The sequence below is a fragment of the Eutrigla gurnardus genome, assembly GCF_963514095.1.
Source record: "Eutrigla gurnardus genome assembly, chromosome: 24".
In the NCBI taxonomy this organism is placed as follows: domain Eukaryota; kingdom Metazoa; phylum Chordata; class Actinopteri; order Perciformes; family Triglidae; genus Eutrigla; species Eutrigla gurnardus.
This window is the reverse complement of record NC_139935.1, coordinates 749,831-771,370: the sequence shown is the minus strand read 5'-3', so window position 1 is coordinate 771,370 and position 21,540 is coordinate 749,831.

Below are 21,540 nucleotides of genomic sequence, written 5' to 3'. Positions count from 1 at the left end.
GAATTGGCACTCACAGCTACTTTTAATTTAACGTTTTAAATGAACCTTTTAGGCTGAAATTAATACATTTTAGTAGTTTGTTGGCATTATTTGAAATGTCATATTTTTGTTGACCATAATTTTGAAGCGCGAATCGTTCACTTCCGGTATCGAGTTGAAGCGTCCTTCGACAACTTGCTAAACAGCTTTACGACTAGGGATTGTTTTTATTCGGGAAGGCTGCTCGTTTTCTACCCTGGCGTGTGCTGTAGCAGGAAAAGAGGGGCGGTCGGAGTCATCTTTAAAAACAAGGAATAACCAAAAGCAACGTGAACCGTGTAGGCTGCTGTTATCACAAGTAGGTGCTAATAAAGTGACATTGCGTGTGCCAATATGTGTGTACGTACGTATTATTAAGCATCTATGTATGTTTATTGTCCAAAATATACAGTACAAATAAATAAAAGCTATGCAGGAGATCCTGACCAGCACTCACAGCCAAGTATCGTGATGTTTCATGAGTTTTAGGCCATAAAATATATCTTTCTAAACGACAGCATGCTCATAACATGTAGCTGACACTATGTAGGTCAACACGTATTGCATCTACATATAACTCCATGCTGCAGTGTATGTGCTACTATACGGTCCCATATCAGATTTCAGCATTGGGTTGGGTGCTCAGCAGTAAATGCTGAGAATGCCATGAAGTACAGATATAGGCTTGGCCCACTCCCAAATCTGCGTGACACTAATCTCTCTAATAGCCTGGAGCAGATCTCCAACCATAAGCGCTGCTAAACGATTAGGAGGTCAAAGGTCTCCCGGGGATTTCTCTGCCAAGCTGGAAGCTGAGTCACCTGTTCTATATCGGAGGGTTTGGCTTTCATCTAAGGCGAAACACACGGACCTGTACACGGCTTAATGGTCAGAGCTAGAGGCACTAACGCCGGCCCGGGTGAGGAGTTCAGTTCCTGTCGATGTTATTCCCCTGGCAGTGATTTTGAACTTTCATCACAAATTAACTCTCTCTCTCTCTTTGGAAAGAGCAAGCACTGCTGGTCTCTGTCCAGGAAGTGTGTGTGTGTGTTTATCATGTCACAGATTACTCACTGAAAATGCATCTGACAAACATCTGATAATATATCAGGATATTAACACAGTCATGGCCACTGAATCGCCGTACGATTAGGTTGCACTCTGTTTTCAGATTTCTTTTGTCTTAAACGTCTCACAAGCAGTTAAGTAATTAAATTACAGGAATTTAGGCTGAACTCCCCACGAACTCTTCCACGATCACCGTGCCTCACCTGCAGGGTTCGTATTGCAAAATGGCCGCAAAGTATCACAATTTACTCAATTATTGTTGTTATTATGTTATATACAGCCGGCATGGTCACAAAACATGGTAACGTAGAATAAAATGAAAAATTACACTTAGCATGGAGGCACACTGGCAGATAGATAGATAGAATGACTTTATTAATCCCAGACTGGGAAATGATTTTGTCAGTATGTCTTTACAACATAACATAAGTAGAAAACAAGATATATACAATGTACATATACAGTGAAAATTATACTATAAACAATAATAAAATATACAACTATACAAGAAACTATATCATTTTATGTCAAACGTTTGTATGCAAAATCAGTTTTCAAAAGAGCAATTTAAATGCCCACTATTACATTACATCAGACTAAACTCTAGAGAGAGAAAAACACATTGTAGTACATTTTAATTACAGTTTTAGAAATAATTAGATCTAAATCAAACCATAAGATCACGTTTTTCAATCATCTTGCAGTTAGTAAGTCAGTAAAAATGTATTCATCTATTTTCAGTCAGCCACACAATATTTATTCTCTCAGTTTTTCCAAACTGAGAGAATAAAGCATTACCGTGCGGCTGGATTCTCCGTGAGCCAGTAAAGATGACACTGCTGTGCTCATCCGCCCTAAATTAAACATGAGCTTAAATCCAGCAGCATCTTATAGCACGACACCAAACCGAGTACGCACGCCTCCTCGTCCCTGCTGTGGACTTGTTGAGCCTCCGTGATGCCGTCATTCAGCTGTAAGTCTCTTTGTACGTTCGCCTCAAGGTCGCTGACAACGCAGCAGCTGCACTGATGCAGGTATATGTAACGATGCATGTTGGCGTCTTATGCAACTTTTCCATTTTCCACAAAAAAACACTCAGATGTAACATAAAACAAATGGTGCGTGTGTCTGTGTGCGATCAATATAATGTTTTTACATGTTGGGTTCTGTTATGTCCAAACAACGAGGACAGAACGCCATTAGAAAGGTGATTAAAGACGACAGGAGAGCTTCGGTACTTCCAGCACATCACCAGTGTTTTGGTTGCTGCTGTTTGGTAAAGTGCACGACAGGACTGCACGACTCTGTTTCCTTGTGTTGCTAAAGAGGACTGCATGTGGTTGTGCGAGCCCCGGTGTGCATGCTGGAAGCGTCCCATGTGAGCTCAGCCGGGTGAGAGGTGGAATTAGGTGTTAATGACGTTTGTCAGTATATTTGGCAGTTTGTCATCATGTGGGGAAAGAGAAGAAAAGCAGAATAAAAGGGTGTGAATGCGTCTTATTGCAACAGTATTGCACAAAAAGTCTTTTAGCAGAACTGATGATACGACCTTCACACCCACATCATGATTGCCTCCCCCCCTTTTTTAAATGCATAACTGTTTCTGTCACATTAGCGCAAACAACTGAGTGCAGCACTAAATGTGGCAGATGTAAAGAAGCAGGCGTTAGTAAGCACGCAGCCATGACACAGGGATGACTGGCATTGTTGCGTTTGTGGGTCAAGCTTTCTTCCTCCGCGTGGGGAAGACCTTACAGTTCTGGCCCCCGAAGATTTACCGTCCAGCTAATCCCATTACTCAACTATCAGATGCCAAATCCCCTCTAATGGCATTACACGTGCCAGAATTACGTATGATGATGCTTGCTAATGAGAGCTCAGCAGATATACCTTACTGGAACCAGCGGCCCTCTGCACAGAGCAGCCCCGTTCCTCTGCGGCTTAATGGACTCAGTATTGAGTGTCGAGGGAAGTCAAATTTATCGACAAAGTGCTTTTAACAAAAAGCAGGTTGCTCGCAAAGTGCATCGCGGAGCAACGGAGGATGTAAATAAATCTAAAACGGCAACATGGAGATGTTGATAGTGGAGGGGTGTGTGTGTGTGGTGTGTGTGTGTGTGTGTGTGTGTGTGTGTGTGTGTGTGTGTGTGTGTGTGTGACAAAGAGAGCTGCAGGACGGCGCCAAGGACAAGTGGACACTTTAAGATGCAAGCATGAATGATAAATGGAAGGATGGAGTTCCCCATGTAAACCTCAAATCAAGGCCCTCACGTCCTCGCAGCTGCAGCGTCTGTGAAAGGTCATTTAAAAGGTCACTACAGAATAAAAGTATGTAGAAGTGTGTATACAGTCGTCTGATCTGAGGATTTAAAAAACACTGACCTCCAGTGGTTTTAACGTCTTCCCCCTCAGTGATGCAGTGACGCAGGAATACACTTCCAGGGTCAGCACAGGACATGGCTGTTTTAAAACCTGGTGTTCGCTCTTCTGGTTGCAGCAATGAGATTGACTGAGCTGCTGTTGCGTGATGAGGTGGCTCTGCGCAGGCCGCTCACATTGTTCCAACATAGACAGGAACCCTTCTCTCTTTCTGGCTTTATTCAAAGACATGCTGAAACAGGAAAAGGCCTTTTTGAAAACTGTTGACACAAAGTTGGAAGCGTCCTGTTGGACGGAGGTCTGTACTTGCTCTGGGCCATCCTCTCCTCCTTCTGACGACCTGGAACACGCAGCCAAACCTCTCCGATACTTAACCCAGATTAATAGTGTTTTGCAAACATAAAAACCACAGAGAAAATGCACAAAAATAGAATCAAAGTCACATGAAAGAGACAGTGAAGTGTCATTTCCTACAGTGTGCATTCAAGCAGGCAGCGGGCCAACGTTGAACCAGCAGCCTCCTTTCAGAGATGCTTCAGCATCACTTGAAAGCCCAGCAAGAGAGCAGCTCTACATCAGTGTGCCACGCTCAGAGTGAACGTCGCCCCGTTTGTCTCATTTAAAATGTGTGATTAAACACAATCCTATCAGCAGGTAGTCCGGTGGCCTGGCAGCGCCGGCTGCTGTCGCCTCCATCTATACAGAGGCTCTCCAGCTCAAATCAAAGCCTCTCTCTTTGCTCTTAAAGAGCCCAGGAAAATGATTTATACGCCTGCTTTCGGCTTGTCGCGATGCCACTCACAGCAATTTATCTTGTCTTGGCTCTGGCTCTCCGTAGCTGGAGCCAGCCAACCTCCCCCTCCCTGCTTTCTGTTGTTTCAGCATGAATGATCTTCTCCATTGACAGCTTTGTTCATCCCTGCAGGCAGATCTGCACCTGTAACCAAAGCCCGGTGGATGCCGGCCTAATTACCGCGCTCATCTGGCACCCAGCTGCCTTCCTTGTCCTCGCACGAACCCCCGAACACGGCGAACCACAGAAGGAGGCGGCATTAGCCAGTTAAAAATGAGCCTTCATCCCCGATGTGGCTGCTACACGTGGAAGCTTCTCCACAGCAGCACACAAAGCTGAGAGGGTTTTTCAAGGTCAGGCTGCATCGCCAGGCGACGACAGTTCACGCTTGTGTCATGGAGGCAGGTATCGCTGTGCTCCTAATCCCAGCATGCCTGCAACACCTACTGTTTTACACCCAGCCATGCAAGAGCTGTCAGCAGCCCGGGCCTGGAAACATCAGGCTGGCTGGAAGGTGGAGCTCGGAGGTCGATGGGTTATCAGTGCAGCAGTGATGGTGATGGTGCTGCTGGTTGAATCCCAGTATGAGGCGCGTGGGCATGCCGACTTCTCTCCTCTACCACATAAAGGAAACCTGGTTCATGAGGTGCATCATGGATGAAGGGATGATGACGCACGCTGCAGAGGACATATTGTGTATACTCAATGAAGGACACACTTATTGAGAGAAGAGACATCAAATGCTTCTTTGTGGTTCATTCTGTTCAGAACTCAATGCCCCACGTTCTCCAGCAGCATTTATGCACATCTCGAGCTTTGCCACGCTGTTGGATGAATACTCTACATCTCCTTTCTTTGCTGCCGTCCCTATAGCTGTGGGCTGCACTCACATTTGCACACATTGTTTCTGCGCAGTCATTTCCAGTCACTGCAGCTGGTTTACCTGAGCCGGTCGCAAGCAAAGTTGAGTTTTTCAAACACTGTTGAACCAAACTAGCTCTCCTGAATACTCTTCTTTATCTATTCCCCCTCTCTGGAGGAGTCGGGGGGCGACGTGGCGCTGACAGCTCTAAATTTAATATGCAGGGTACCCATAAATACGCATCAGCATGACCAGGCTAGCTTGGAAATAACACCACAGTTAAAGCTGAGGCGGCCCATGCTCCGAGCGTGACGCGACCCTTATGCAACAATGAGGCTGTGATATTTGGGGAATGTAACTCAATAGGGCTAACCCTTTATAGACGAGCTGTTGCCAGCTTTAAGGGCAGCTGTCCTCTTCCAAAAACAAAAGGGAGCTCCAAGTGGGTGAAATCGCAATTTTAAACAGATTTTTTAGAAGTTAATCCACTTTCCAGATGCTGAATCAATATTTGTTCCACTTCATTAAAATGACTTTATATTAAATTATGTGTAAGCATGATGTCCAAGACGGATTTCAAGTTAACTGTTGAATTATATTAAAGCAGAATTGGACTGACATAACAATATTAGGAATATGAACTGACCTGCTGTCAAAAGTCTTCAATATTTATGTCTCTCTAACTCAATAACGTCCACGGTCTTTTTCACTTCTTGTAGCAGGAAAACAGGAGAAACTGCTACTTTACTACACGACCGATGGCTCCCCTCCAAAGCTGAGCAGCCACCGATGTTTTAGGTCCGTCTGCCAAAACACTCCTTATTTTTTTAACGCTTCATAGAAGGAGAGAAAAGATAACATGTTTGAAATGTTGCACACGAGGTTGGAGTTGAAACGTGTAAAATCATCACACGGACACGTGGTCCGTCTTCTCTGCTTATTTTGGTTCTCTGCGGCGTTTGCTAAAACGGGATGACGGAGCCGCCGTGATTAGAGGCTGTGTCACATGGCTTTCCTCTCGGAGGTCAACAGGTTCACAGTTGTGTTTAAGAACTGGATTCTCATTGGTTTAGACTTAATGAGTTGTGTTGATTGAATTGCTGAGAGTGTATTGGATGAGTTGATTTAGGTTTATGGAGAAGTGAAGCCCCGCCCCTTCTTGTGTCCATTATTATGAATTAGTATAGTTATTTCTTTTTAAAAAGGGGCAAATATTCTTCCAGCGACTTTCTAATGACGTGTTTCACAGTCTGATACGGTCATATGACAAAATGAGAGCATGTTGTATCCTCTACCTCACCTCTATGAGAGATGCTTTCCAGAGCTTCATGCTCGCCTTAACGAGAAGTATGTCTGGTTGTCGGGATGTGGAAGCGTCATGCAGACACACTAGCGCACCATATCGGTGTTGCGATGCTGCGAGTCGGTGTGAAAACGTCGGCCTGCTCTTCACATCCACGTGTGGAGAGAAACTCGGTGAACTAAAAGGGCTAGAGGTCTATTCAAAGTGTCATCGCTGGCTTAATCCCTGCGTGTGTGTGTGTGTGTGTGTGTGTGTGTGTGTACACTCATAGATAATACTTTTTCTGTGTGTGACAGCACTCAACAGCTGTACAAGGCTCTGCCAACTCTTTCCTGGCAATGATGAAATACAAACTGTACGTGTCTCACTTTCTCCCTTTTCTGTCTCGCTTTCCACCCTTCCTCTTGATGTCTGCCTGCTGCTTCTTCATCTTCTTCTTCTTCGTCTCATTCTTTCTCTCCCTCGATAAAACATCGCTGGCAGATGGCTGCGCTCTGCCACCCCCACTCCCACAATGCACCGGGGCGCCGTGTGGGAGTTGAACACAGGCAGTAACATGGCCCTCTGTATACACATACACATCACCTGTGCTACTATATGGGGCTACATTTACATTTCCCTCATGCTGCGGTAGAAGAACACTCTGCACTGAGCTTTTTTTTAGTCCAACGTGCAAAAATAACGTTTCCATGCTTGCAAAGTTACAGCATGTGTTGTGAATACAAACACAAGTGTTAGTGAAATACCAGAAATTTGAACCCCATAAATCAGTGACGAGTAAGCATTGATGATGACAAAGGGACATAGCAGGAGGAAAGCGTCCCCGCTCCTCGAGATGCATTGATTTAGGATTTGACATTGAAAGGGAGGATTGATTCCAGGGTCACAAGCCGGAGGAGACGCCACATCGAGGCTTGAGACAGGCCCATGTATGGGATCCAGCTAGGAACGGCCCATCCTGCTTCCTGTTTGGATTTCTGAGCAGAAAAAAACTTTATTTAAAAATTCCATCTGGTTTCATGTTGCTTCTTCTCGCCGTATGAGTTGCCTCATAACGAATCCAGTTCACCTTCTTGGATTATTACACTGGATGAGAAAGAATTAATTGAAAGAGGATTGCTTCAGCTTGAGGAAATTGCTTCTTCATTATTGTAAATTGAGAAGCTTTTTTGTGAGCCTGCCAGTTTGTCACACGGCTGCACTTCCATCAGGATTTTTGGTGTATTGTTTCTGGAAAGGAGCAGCTTTCACCTTGTTTTCAAACCCTCACTTTGTGTGTTTTTTTCTGGAGGAGGTGAAGGGAGAGAGGGAGGGTTCTTGGTCCAGAGACGATGACATCAGCGGGGCCTTTGGCGCCACTTATCTCCCCACAATCTCCCAGCTGCCCTGGCATTTCCTGCAGCGGGGGCCACACACTATCAAGCTGAAGACATTCAAGGAACCTTCCAGGAGATTTTTCACCACTCATTCTGCTTCTGGGTCTGAAGAAATAAATCTAATACTGACGATTCATGCAGGCCAATAATATGTCCGGGACTGTTTTCAGCAAGGCACCTTAAGGTGCTGACGTGTGCCGGATACCAACGAATCCATGGAGACTTCAGACTGTGATTGGTTCATTTCCACCAGTTTATCTGATGCTGATGTTGTTGTGGTTGGGTGAAAGATTATTTCCAACTTCCATCCATCCATCCATCCATCCATTGTCTACCGCTTATCCTGTATTCAGGGTCACGGGGGGGCTGGAGCCGATCCCAGCTGTCATTGGGCGAAGGCAGGGTTCACCTGGACAGGTAACCAGTCTATCACAGGGAGACATGTAGAGACAGACAACCATTCACACTCACATTCACACCTACGGGACATTTAGAGTCATCAATGAACCTATCCCCATCCTGCATGTCTTTGGACTGTGGGAGGAAGCCGGAGAACCCGGAGAGAACCCACGCTTACACGGGGAGAACATGCAAACTCCACACAGAAGGAACCCGGGCCGACCCGGGAATCGAACCCGGGACCCTCTTGCTGTGAGGCGAGAGTGCTACCCACTACACCACCGTGCAGCCCCTATTTCCAACCTGTCAACTCAAATCAGAAAACGCCTCCAGCGATGTTCTTGTTTGTTGAGGCCACAGTGTATTGTTACGTTTTGACAACACTTTGATTGAAGGTGAGCAACAGTTTAGCGATATTCTTTAACATGTTTCCACAGATGCTCAGATTTTACATCAAGGCTTTTAAAAGGAGGGATGTGTTGTTGCCACTTGCAGAAAAGGTGCTGCTCAACAAACTGCAGTCTTAAATCAGAACGATACGTTGGTATTTTATCTTTTAAAAGATAATGATTCATACGACAAACTACTGTGTTATGGCGTAAGATCGGGATTGTTAAAAGTGAATGTTCCCACCGACAGCAGTTTAACGTCACACTACATTTCCTTCTGGGTGAAGATGGATGATCGTTCTGCACGCGACCGCAACACATCATTAATCACGACCACGTAAACACGGGACTTTTCAGGGGAAAGACGGAAATGCAATTCAATTAACACAACGAGCGGCGAGATCTATTTTGTTTTGGGAGGTAGTCGTGAGATCAGGAGGTAGATAAGTGTTTGTTGGCTTCCTGTCCACATAGACATGTTTTCTGAGGCTGGTTTGGAGACAGGAACCTGTCTGGGGGGGCAGCCCTGTTGGATGGTAGTCCAGTCCTCTGAGCTCGTGTTAAAGATGAAGCAGGGGCCGACGTTTTGTTCAGAGGACACGTCGCAGGAGGAGAATTTAATGGAGACACATAAACAAACTGTTTGTCTCTCGTTTTGCTTCCCATGGCACACGCTGACACTTTCATTCTCAATCTGTCAAATTATGATTAATGAAGCGTCGCAGCTTTTGGTGTTTAACGCGTTTTAAGAATTCCTCTTCTGTATAGGCTTACAGGAATAATGACACTTAAAGTCCCCGCCTCACGTCCTTGTTTATCTCTCCATTCGTTCCACAATCACAAAGCTTTGCACACATTTGAAGACACACACATGAAGTAATGAAGTTCAGCTAGCCAGCGACGCACAGTAAGACCATTTCCAAGCCCTCACACACACTCACGGCGCTGCCAGCACAGCTTGCCATTAGCCCAGGGTTGTCCGACTCCAGACGATGTTTCCAATCTCTCGCACCATCTGCTCCTCGCCTCGGCTCCATCAAAAGGAGGAAGAGGAAGCCGCTCTTCCTCCTGACACGGCGAGGCTGGCCATCTTGTGTGGAGGTGTGAAAGCTCTGGGATGTGATACCCTAAAAAACATCAGCGATGGTGACGCATGTGTGCTATTGTTCCCTGAGGAGTTGTCCTCCTCTGAGAGGGTTTTTTCAATCTTTGTTTTTTCAATCTTGCTGCAAATTGTTTAGTAGCATTTCGCTGGCACGACATCCCTCTAAAAGCAGGCGCAATCAATAAAACACTAATAAGACAGCACACTGAAAACAAAGCCCCATTAACATAATAGATATTTGAAGGTAATAGTGCAATAACATCAATAACATTTGCCATTAATTTCCAGGAAATGATGACTTTGATGGATTTTTATTCCTCTGGCAAGAATGTTGAGAATAGCTTTCAAACTGTCAATATTCACTCGCCACCTACGGACAAATGCAGGGTTTAATGGTGATAGCGTGCATAAAACGTGATGCGTGTGCTGCGAAAGCCGGGGACGGACAATGAAGTGTTTTTGTAAACCCGAATAAATAGATTGGATATTCATTTGCTGTTCAATTCAGCATAAGCACAACGACAGAGAGAGGCCATCCTCCCCTCCTTAGAAAAATGAGATGCTTTTCTGCAGAATCTAAAGCAGAGGACGCGATGCATCACGCCAAGAGATGACAGAAATACATGAATCATATGTGGCGATATTACACAATGTACTCTCCTTCTCTTTTCTCTGTGCAGCTCATTTTCACGCGGCCTTGCTGACGTAAACCGGCTTTCATGGCGCTTTGTCAATTCTCCTGCAGAATTATGAGGTTAATCATTTTTCAGCGATGATTTAGCTGCTGTAGGTGTATTTCTTTCTTTTGCTAATCCACATGTCAGCTGCATAATAGCTTGTTTTCATTCTTCTTTCATTCTTTCTGTCGTCCTGCCATGAAAAATAAGACGAAGATGTGAACTTCAAAGACAACCGCAGTGTGAGATGCTTGATTTACTTTCTTCACCTTCCCTAAACTTCTACATCCGTTAGTGATTTCCTATATCTCCCAGAATGCACTACAGCAAACCTTTACAAGATTCAACCTGTTTTAAAGATTTAAACTGTCCACCTGTCTGTCTTCCTGTCCAAATGTCCTCTCTCCTCCTCCTCCACCTCCGGCTTGGGAGAGGTGAAATCCCTCCAGCAGGTCCCGGCTCTCCCGGACCCCATTTGTGAATTGTTCTTTGTCTTGCATTCAATCTGGCTTTGCTTACTTGTTTACAAGTTACAAGAACAAACACCCAACATCGAGGTGTTTGCAGTGCTAATGGTGAAACAGGTGTTTGTACACAGACCTGCTTGTCTGGATGCATGAAGATGCAGCATGTTGTACAGATGTGAGGGGGCTAGTCTTTAGGCCTGTGTGTATCTGCAAAGATATCCTGTAAAATAACCCAACAAACACCTTCAGGGTGGCGTTATAATGGAGAAACCTTATGGTGGAATATCAGGGTCCAAAAACTCACGTACGTCTTCCATAACGTTCAGCCTCAGCCGTCAATGCTTTAAAAAGAAGTCACCCAAAAGCACAAATCAGAGTTCAGGCAGAGTTTTGTGGATTTCATCTGAAAGATGTTGTTATTAATGAACATCATTTATCAATTGCATTTCCCTGGCAAAAAAAAAAAGTGTTGTACGTTTGAAAAGAGTCTGAATTTCTTTGATTCTGACCCAAAAATGACCTGAAGTGATTGCAAAGAACTGAGCTGCATCCTTGGTCTCTGGGTGAGTCCACCCACTCGGTTTGTCTCTGCTGCTGGTTCATTATGAACCACAGAAAGCAACGTGTTATATTCAGGCTGCAACAAGGGAGAAACCAGGTCCTTGAAGGCAGCACTTCTCAGCTGATGTCATACACTGTTATTACTGTTATTTGAATCAAATTAGATCCTTTTAAACCATATTTGAAGCTCTTATTATCTCAAATGTCTTCTTTAATTCTCATGTTTCCCGGCATTCTGGCAACGTTTTGAAATCCTCTCCACAAACGTGGTGAAATGTTAAATTTCCACAGATATATGAAATCTGCAATGCAAAGGGCTTCACAGAGGAATCATCCACCGTTTTCCTTCTGGAAACAATCTGTTTCTGTATTCTACATGCACACGTTGCTTTTTCTCTCCTCCAAACTCATTTGTCTTGTTTTTTTTAGTGGTTTGTTTCTCACGTCGGCCCCCTTTCAAGCAATTTTCTCTCTAACATTTTCATTTTCTGTGGATTCTCCTTTTCCTGCCTTTAAGTATTTACCTGTGTCTTGAAGCTATCCATCAGTCGTGCATATTCATTGTGAATAAATTATGAATGAAGCTTTTCTCTCTGCTCTTTCTGTCTTATTCCCCTGTCTCTTCTTTTTTAGTATTATTTTATAATAAATGCAGACCTTTCTGCCCTTTTCTTGCTCTATTCCACTCACAGGTTAATTATTGCTCTTTCTTTGTGGATGTCTCTTTCTCGCTCTCTCACATAGCTTCTTGTCGAACTCATTTTGCTCCTTTGTTGATAGATGCAAGCCTCCATCTCATTTATTTTTTCTCTTTTTCTCTTTCCAGCTCATTTTCTCTCCATCTTCTCTCATTTTCATTCTCTCACTCTTTAAAAACAAAACAACGTGAATGTGTTGCTTCTTGATGTTGTTCCTCCTTTAATTACCTCCATCTCCAACTGGCTCCTCTTCCTCTGTCTCTTTAGATGCAGCCCTGGCTCCATCTTTTATTTTTTCATTATATTATTAACGCTGAAGATTTCATAAAGCTCCCAGCATGTTTCACAAACTGTAGAAGGTTATACAAAGAAACCTCAAGTCTGTACAAATACTGTATCTAATATATAGATCCCAGTTCATGAAGGCCACCATTACTCAAACAAGATTAAAACAGCAGTAGAATAATCAACATTTCTTGCGTTTTTTCATCGTTTTTGGACAACAATGGAGCTCCGGAGGAAGAAGATATATCTTTGTTCGTACGATCAATTCACTGTTCCTCTCACGGGAATCGCTGACAATAAGAAAATGTAGATTGTATCAGGTCCAATCTTCCTCCATCTTTCCTCCAGGATTACTCAGCCTCACGTATCAGAAACGCTTATATAACTTCTCACCTCAGATAAAGCTCTCTGTCCTCGGCCGACCCACAGCACATCCCCGGTAGCACTAAAGCATGTTTGTGTTTGTGGAACCGCTTGTGTAAATGTGCGTTTTTTTGCATCAGTTTCGCCCCACAGACTTGTTTGCTGGGTGTAAAACATGATGACAAAAAAACAAAAACTAAAAATCTGGATGCAGAAAGCAGATTCACGGGTTCCAACAATTGTGCCTTCAGCAACTTTCCAAACACGTTATATAATCAAAGAAATGATCACCAACATTTCAGCGTCTCTTTTAGTGCGCATTAACGTGTGAGTCTCTTTGAAGCAGAAGCTGCCAAATACTTCCTGCTTGTGTAACAGAAAACTTCCCATTTTCTTGTTAATTCTAAGCACTTAACTGTGATTACACATCTTAAACTGTTAGTTTGAGTGAGTAAACCTGCTGGACTGCATGCATGCTTCTTTCCTGCATGTTTCTAAATAAACCAATAAAGGGAAACCCAACATATGTACCAGAGATTACAATATATATATTATATATACAAATTCATGCAATATAAAGTGCATTAATGTGAGAGTAAACAGACATCCAAACATATCTGGACCCAAAAAAAAATGGGGCGTTTAACATTAACATTAAAATTAAATCATCAAAGTGTTGGAAAAAAATGGCAAAAACGGGACACTGAAAACACTGCCAGCTACAGATGCTACCAATATATTTGACCTCATTATGAAATGAAAAAAGCTGGTAATTACGCTGCATCCTGCAGTCTGCCGTCCTCGTGTGCTACCTGTTGCTCAGAATAATAAAAACATCATCATCTGTTGCCCATGTGAAGGACCAAACTTCAGCTAAATAATTCAGAGATGAGACAAACGCGGTGAAAATAAAATCTGCAGAGCTTCACCCTCCCCTCCACCCGTCACCGGTGGGTGTCTCTGCAGTAATTGCTGCACAGGGTGCTTCTGCAGGAGGCCTTTGCTTGAGAGTTGGAGGATAAGAGGCTCCAGCCTGCCTTTAGGGCTTTAAGGCTTCCTCAAATCTTTCTCCTCTCTGCCTTTGAAAATCCGACACCCTCCGTTGGCTGACTGCAGACCCCCAGCATCACTCTCCGAGGTGTCAGGGACCCCCGCTGAGGGAACCGAGGGGCCGCAGACCTCAGGTTTGAAATGCTCGTCATGGAGGATTCTGGTGAAATGCAGGGAGGATGGTAATGGATTTTCTTTTCATTTTCAGGTTTGGCGTTGGAGGCTTGGTGCAGCATGTCCGCTTGATGAAACAGGATGTAAAGGAAAGTGAGAACACTTCAAGGACGGCGGCGTGATGAAATATGTGACGATAAGTGAGAAAAATAAAGAGAAATGCTGTTGAGAGTACAGTCCCAGATGTACGATGTGTATATATATATATATATATATATATATATATATATATATCCCTGGAGATGCTGCCTTTGTTGCAGGATCAGGTGAATCACTGACAGGTGTGTTTGTGTGAAGCTTCTCAGCAGCAGCACTGACACACACACACACACACACACACACACACACACACACACACACACACACACACACACACACACACACAGTTCTGTTTTTCTATTTTAATATAAACTGAAAACAGAAGTGACCAACTCCTCTTCTATCTTGTTTTTTGGGGATCACGTCATATTAATCCCATTCCATCTTTTCAAGTGTAATCATTATTATAAAACCCTCAGTGATTCACATGGAGACGTACAATGTCAAGTATCGTCTCAGACATTTACCTTGAAAACCTTTCAAAACTCTATCTGCCAATTGAACTTCTCTCTATATATTTATAGTAAAGTTCGAGTGGCTGTTGTCATAGCAGCAAACAGTCTATGATGACATTCAAAAATATCGCACAAATGTCGAATATTCAGAGAAGCTTTTACAAAACCTACAAAGATAAAAACATATATTTTGCTGATTCATAAATTCATGCTTCAGCTTAAGAATTAAAAGCAAACCGTCCAAATGAATGTTTCATCTACTTCGGCTTTGTTCGGTTGTTTTAAAGCTCAGAGTTTAGCTGACGTGTTGCTGTGATAATCAATTCTGGCTTTCAGGGACGAACGAGGAACACATCTGCAGCACCGTGGGATGACGTTTATTAATACCATGGTGTCTGCAGCCTCTCACAGCCGTGCATCAACGCTTACGCAGTTAAAGTTGTTAGAAGCAGAAACAGAAATACTTCCCGTCCTCCTCTCTTCCTTTGTCTCTCTCTCTCTCTCTCTCTCTCTTTCTGAGTGCTGTTGTTGCCGTGAGGTGAGAACCTTTAATCTCCAACATATTTATGGAGGCTGATTTTTTCTTTTTAATTGGAAAATGAGAAGAAAAGATAAAGTAATACCAAAACAAGATGCTTTTAACACTTTCATCTTCATCAAAAAATCTCTGACAGACAAAAACCTGTGGGGAGGTTATGCATTCGTGAGTGTGTGTGTGTGTGTGTGTGTGTGTGTCTGTCTGTCCACGGGTCTGTCTCTCACACTAGATCGGTGTGTTTCTGTACTCATTCATGTCTTTATGATCATTTTGAACCACATCTCCAAATGAATTCATCCTCGATATGTTCTGATCCATTTAAGTCCTTCACCTGGAGGAGATCTGCACCTCCTCAAGTCTTCTCTCTCTTCATCCACCTCCCAGGTTGTTAGCTCTCTATTCTGTCCCTCTTCTCTGTGTGAACACAGTCGATGCAGAGAGGACATGAAAGGCCTGCGACATTAAAGATGAGTCATCGCTACAACATTTCCTTCTGGTTAAACCATGAAGAATCTCATCGTGAGGCAGAGCAGCAGCTTAACAAACATCTCCTGGTTTTCTGCTTTTCGTAACTGTGACACTTCCTCTCTCTTGCCTCTCCTCCCTTTTCGCTTCCTGTTTGCATTTTTGCCTTTCCGTCCGTTTCAGACCACTCCACCCTTGTTTCTGCTCTTTCCCCCAAATATCAAACCCTCCTCTTCCTCCTCCCTCGCCATGTATCTGTTTCCCCACGCTCTCTCTCCTCCTTTCACCTTTCAGCGTCTCATTAATAATTCTCCCGCTCCCCGTCTCCCGGCGTTCATTATCGCAGCTGCTGCAAACACCTACGCCACTGTAATCAATCCAAATTAAAAAAACTTCAAGTCGACTCGAAACAGAACAGAGTCGGGAGTCGGACGGGTGTGGAGGGATTTGCTTTCCTGTGTGTGTGTGTGTGTGTGTGTGTTTATGTTGTTGTTGTTGTTTTCATCTATTTCTCATCTGGCACCTCCAAAAAGAAGAAGACACTAATTGAAATTAATGTTAGTGTTTGCATCGAACAGGCAGCGGTGTGTCTTTGTGTGTGTGTGTGTGTGTGTGTGTGTGTGTGTGTGTGTGCACACAGAGACAGGAGGACACACAAACACACAGGAGATCATGGGCACACAGAGACTGGTGGCTCTGACGGTGATGAAGTGGCGAGCGGCGGCGTGTCGGAGGCCGGCGGAGGAGAGTGATGAACGCTGGGAACACCTGGCCGATACCTGAGCAGAGAACAGAAGAGTTAAATATATTACATTTCTGCACATAAGCAGCAGCCGAGTGTGTTCTGAAGTCACTACGGGCAGATTCTGTAACACACGGTGGGATCTCTTCTCCAGTTTATGAGGTGAGGACCGTTTTCCATCTGCAACTAGCATGTCAGAGATCACCAATGTTGTTGAATCACGTGGGTGAGTTTACTCATAGCAGCCATTCAGCCGAGGTTCACTTCAAAATGTTGATGTCGAGTATGTTGAGTATGTCAGAATTAGTGTCTTCAAGCTGCCACTTCATTGTAAGACACATCCAAGGCTATCTAGAAACAGTGATTAGTGAGGTTCACTGTAGACATAATATGTAGATAACTTACACAACCATTCTTAGTGATTATACTCTAATAAACCATTATAATATATATTAATATATAATCCTACACGTGGCTCCTCTAAAACGCTGACATGACAAAGTCCCTAAATCCTAAATACAACCAGAATATTATAAATGACTTCTAGGAATCTAATCAAATCCAGAGAGCTGAAGTGCATCTTCTATTAAGTGTGTGTGTGTGTGTGTGTGTGTGTGTGTGTGTGTGTGTGTGTGTGTGTGTGTGTGTGTGTGTGTGTGTGGACAGACAGATAGAAGCCAGTCTATATACTTTGTGTCTGTGTTTGTTCCTGCAGACAGACGATGTATTTGAGAAGCCGTCTTTCCGGCTGCAGCCTTCGGCACGGAGCCGACTGGTGGAGGAAGAAACTCCTCTTCACTGGAACCGGGACATCTTTGTATCTCAACATCCAACACATTTGCCTTTCCTTCTCTGCATTTAAAGGTGATCTTTTCTTTCTCTATGCACAAGAACAGGAAGTAGAAATCCAAGACTTTAGTTTGGAGAAAACGTGAATCAGGTTGTTCTGGTGAGGAATCCCTCACAGAGAGGCGAGGTTGTTGAGGCAGGTTGACCCGAGAGGTAAGTTAGCAGTAATGAGGCCTGGCAGCGTCCGGGCTGCTCTTCATGTAAAAACTGTGGTTGCAGGTTGAACCGCTGGGCGCCAGGACATCAGCCCCTTCCTCCACAACATCTTCCTCATCAGCCTGCAGTGCCCTCGGCACTCCGCCAGCATTAATTGTGTTTGGAGTCGAGTCAAAGCTTTGTCTCCGAGCTAAGGAGCGCTGCAGTAGTCTCTCTTTTCTTTTTGTCTCTCTTATGTAATTAAGCAAATGTGGTTACAATGAAATGACTCCCAAAATAGGGAGAAGGTGTTAATGGAGGAAAAGTACATAAGCAGCCTGAAGAGAACAGGATTCACACATCAGAACAGGATCGTCGGGTCTTAACACCTCGTCTGCAGATGTTTCACCTCCGCGGGAGGAAGAGACGACGCCGTCTACTTCCTGTTCTCCCGATGTCACACAACGAGGCTTGATTTAAGACCGTGGGAGCTTTGTTTTCCTACAAGGTTACCTGGTTCAGGTCCAGGAATGCTCGTGTGGTGCAACTGGTTTTCAGATGCCATGCTCGAGGGCACAGTGAAGCAACAAGAGCTCATAAAAAATTATTTTAGGAAACATGTGAAAAGCATCATAATTACATCGGTCAGTTTGGAAATGTGCCGACTATAAACCAGGCCTTCTATAATATCTGCCCCCCCCCCTCCTGTGAAAGTTATGAATCTTTGCAGAGAGACGTCTCTTTCCTCGCAGCTCTTTGACTTCTCATTTCCATTTCCTCCTCGCGTCCCGCTGCCTTCTGGGATGGAGCTGGTTATCTGATGAGGACGCACACAGACCGGGCACTTAAGGGTCAATGATTACAGACCTCCCTCCCTCTTTGGTTTGCAAGACGTGAACTTTGTGAGTGACATCATTTCCATTCATTTTGTCTTTATATGCTTATAAACATAAAAATGAACCCAGCGATGCCTCATGCACTCCCACTTTAAGACCCTTTTCTAAGTATTAAAGGAACAGTTCACCAAGTTCTTCATGCTATTTATCAGTCTAAATGCATTTGATGGGATTATAGTGCACTTTTAGTTCTCAAATCTACAAGCAGCGTCTCAGAAATCATAAACTGGCTACTCAGGATAATCGACACACCGACGTTGGCTATTTCATGAAAAATAAAAACATCTCCAAGACTAGATTGATAACGGGTAAAAATAGTGATTTTGGTTTTTGGAGTTGATCCTTTGGAGGATTTTTTTCTTGACATTCTTCCCACTAATAAAAGCATTAAATAAAGTAGTGACAACTAGCTGGATGATGAATAAAACATGTGGCGAAGCTGAGTTTGTGTTCGATCAGATCCACTTGGAGTGTTTTTAGCGACACAGATCGATGCCTGCCTGAGTGTCGGAGAGCACAGCGATCCTTTTGTTGCTCTCTCTTTCATCTTTCATTCGGGCTCGGCCATTGATTGAGCGAGAGGGGAGTCACTGACATCAAACCTGGCCACCGTCTTTTATTCTCTCTCCCAGTTTGATTGAAGCCTTGACTTAAATACAGGTACGCCATGTTGTCGGGTTGCCAGGCGACGACGTGGGATGTACTTCAAAAGGTGGGTTATCTGTCATATATGTCAGAGAGGAAAATGACTTTCAGCAAATGTGAAAGGAGGATTTATAGTCACAAACATCAAGAGATGGTCTTTACGAGGGAAGATTCAGCAGAACACGTGGACCTGGAAGACCTGCAGGTGATCTGCACCTGGATTATACTGCATGAGTTAGACCCCATCGATTCATCCAGACTTTTAATATTTTGTTCACAGATTTCCTGTTTTGTTTGACTCAGACGTTCATCAGGTTGATTCATCATCAGAGTATATCGGAGGCCTTCCAGCAAAAAGGGAACATGCAGTTACAAAAACATACTTTCAGTCAAAACAGTCTATAAATATACACAAAACAGGCAAAACAGGACGTGAACATCCAGCATCAGAATCGGAGGCTCGATATTTTCCCGATAATAAAGTCACGTGTGAGGATAGTCGTTATTCCCAGATCATTTTAAACGTTTTTCATTTTCTCCATCTGTTGCATTCACGTGTCGCTCTGTAACTGCCATCGCTCCTGACTTTTAAGCGATGCGGCGTCGCCGTAGCAACGGCTGACTGATCTTCCCGCTAAATCAGAGCATCAAAGTTAATGTGTAAAATATCAAAAGTGCATTGAAGTTCATTACGAGCAAACGTGTTGCTCTGACAGCAACCCTGAATAAAAATGTTTAAAAATCCCTCTCCAGATGTTGACTCTGACACAACAATCAACTTGATGAATTAGTTGTCTTCATTAGGCTCCGGGGTTAAACTTTAACCAATCAAACTGCTCCCTTAATTGTGAGCCTTATTGGAGGATTGATAATAATTAGACTTGCTCGATGGGAAGTTAATATCCGTCATTTACGTGAGAGACAACAGAATAACAAAGATGAACCGGCGCTCATGGTTATTCCCCGGCCGATGATTCGTTCGGAGCGTTGACAGAGACTCCAGGCTGGCCTCAATCTGTCTTCAAGAAGAAATACATTTGAATATTAAATACTTGATCTCTCTGGGAGGGTTGCCTTCACAATACATCCCCCTTCAATGCATTTTTATCACATTTATGTTAGAGCTGTCAAGAAAAGTGAGTATTAAAATATCTATTGTCTGTCTGATATTTATTTAAATAAAATCTTACGTTTTCAAGTATGTGTGTGTTTCTGTTCAACAATGGAGGCATTTAATATTCAGGTTACTGTAAATGAAATGTAATTTACACTTCCCTTTGACTGGAGCATATCTTTTGGTTGTGTTGCTCTCCTTATTCATAAGGGACGTAACGACTCACATCATTCCTACGATGTCTTGTAGAATTGTGGCGACACAGGAAACAGATGGAGAAGAAGAACCTTGGAGGTTGTGTTACTCATGAGGTTCAAGAAATCAGGAAGAAGAAGTCACAGACGAGTGTGACGGCGTTAAAGGAGGAGGGAAACTATTATTATGGCATGATATTTTTATAAAAGAGTCATTATTAAATGTCCCTGAGGACTTATCAACCACACCACCACACACACACTCACTGAGGCGCCTTGAAAAAATCATGAAACTTTGCAGAGAGTTTCTTTGTGTTACTGCGTTGGTGTGTTTTCTGTGCATCCTTCATATGATTTCACACAGAAAATTAAGTAAAAGAAATATATTTCCACCGGCAGCTGAGGAAAAGGCCGGCGTGAAGAAAAGCCGCCTGTGGTCGAGTTAATGCACTGCAAGATATGGCGATAAGCACGGGGCATTCACAGCGGGCCGGCGGGTCGGGCTGATTTCACCCGCAGACCACAAGACAACAACACCGAGGATCTCCGGCTCACAGCTGCACACATAAACGCCGCGGCGGCGGCCGGCGACCACCGCGGACCAGCCAACACGCTGTGTATGTGTGTGTGTGTGTGTGTGTGTGTGATCACTCTGAATCATTTTAGTTTACAAACACTTTCTTTTGGTCCTTCAAAGTCATCTTCACGAAGCTGTCATGGAGAATATCGTCAGAAAAGGTCAAAGGTCAGCTCTGTAGTGTGTACAGCGTAAGGTGAGAGGACACACACACACACACATCATAAATATAGCGATGGGATTCCTTCCCTCGGGCCGACCAGATTACTGTGTGTGTGTGTGTGTGTGTGTGTGTGTTAATAATCATCAACATATCTGACTCGTCCTTCATGTTTATGGATCACAGTAATGGTTTTCTGTTTTGTCATGATCTTTTTGCATCTTCTGCTTGTTTTTATTTGTAAGAATAAATGGATAAAGAAGAAAACCAGTTGTGTAAATGAGTTTCCTCGTCTCTAATTAGTTTTCCTGCTCATACAAAGAAGCCGAACGCGAGTTCAAGAAAGACTCATTATATTGATGACAAATTAACTCATATATAGACTCAATGCTGTGAATAGAAGCTGTGTTCACAGGTGCTTAAATAAGCGCCTCCTCTGCAACAATCATACCAGTAAATCTCTCCTCTGAGAGAACCTGATAACCCCGGCTGCCAGGAGGATTCATGTGCAGGAGGATTCATGTGGCAGCATGAAAGGAAACATCTTCACATGTAGCGACGCATTCAGTCCCACTTCATCTGAAAGTCTGCAAGTTTAAAGATGAAATCTCGAGCTCGACGTTAAAACGTGTGACCTGATTCCTGCCAGTCGCCTGTTTCTGTTCGTGTGCATGGAAACCAGCTGAATCACCGTTTCTTGGAAG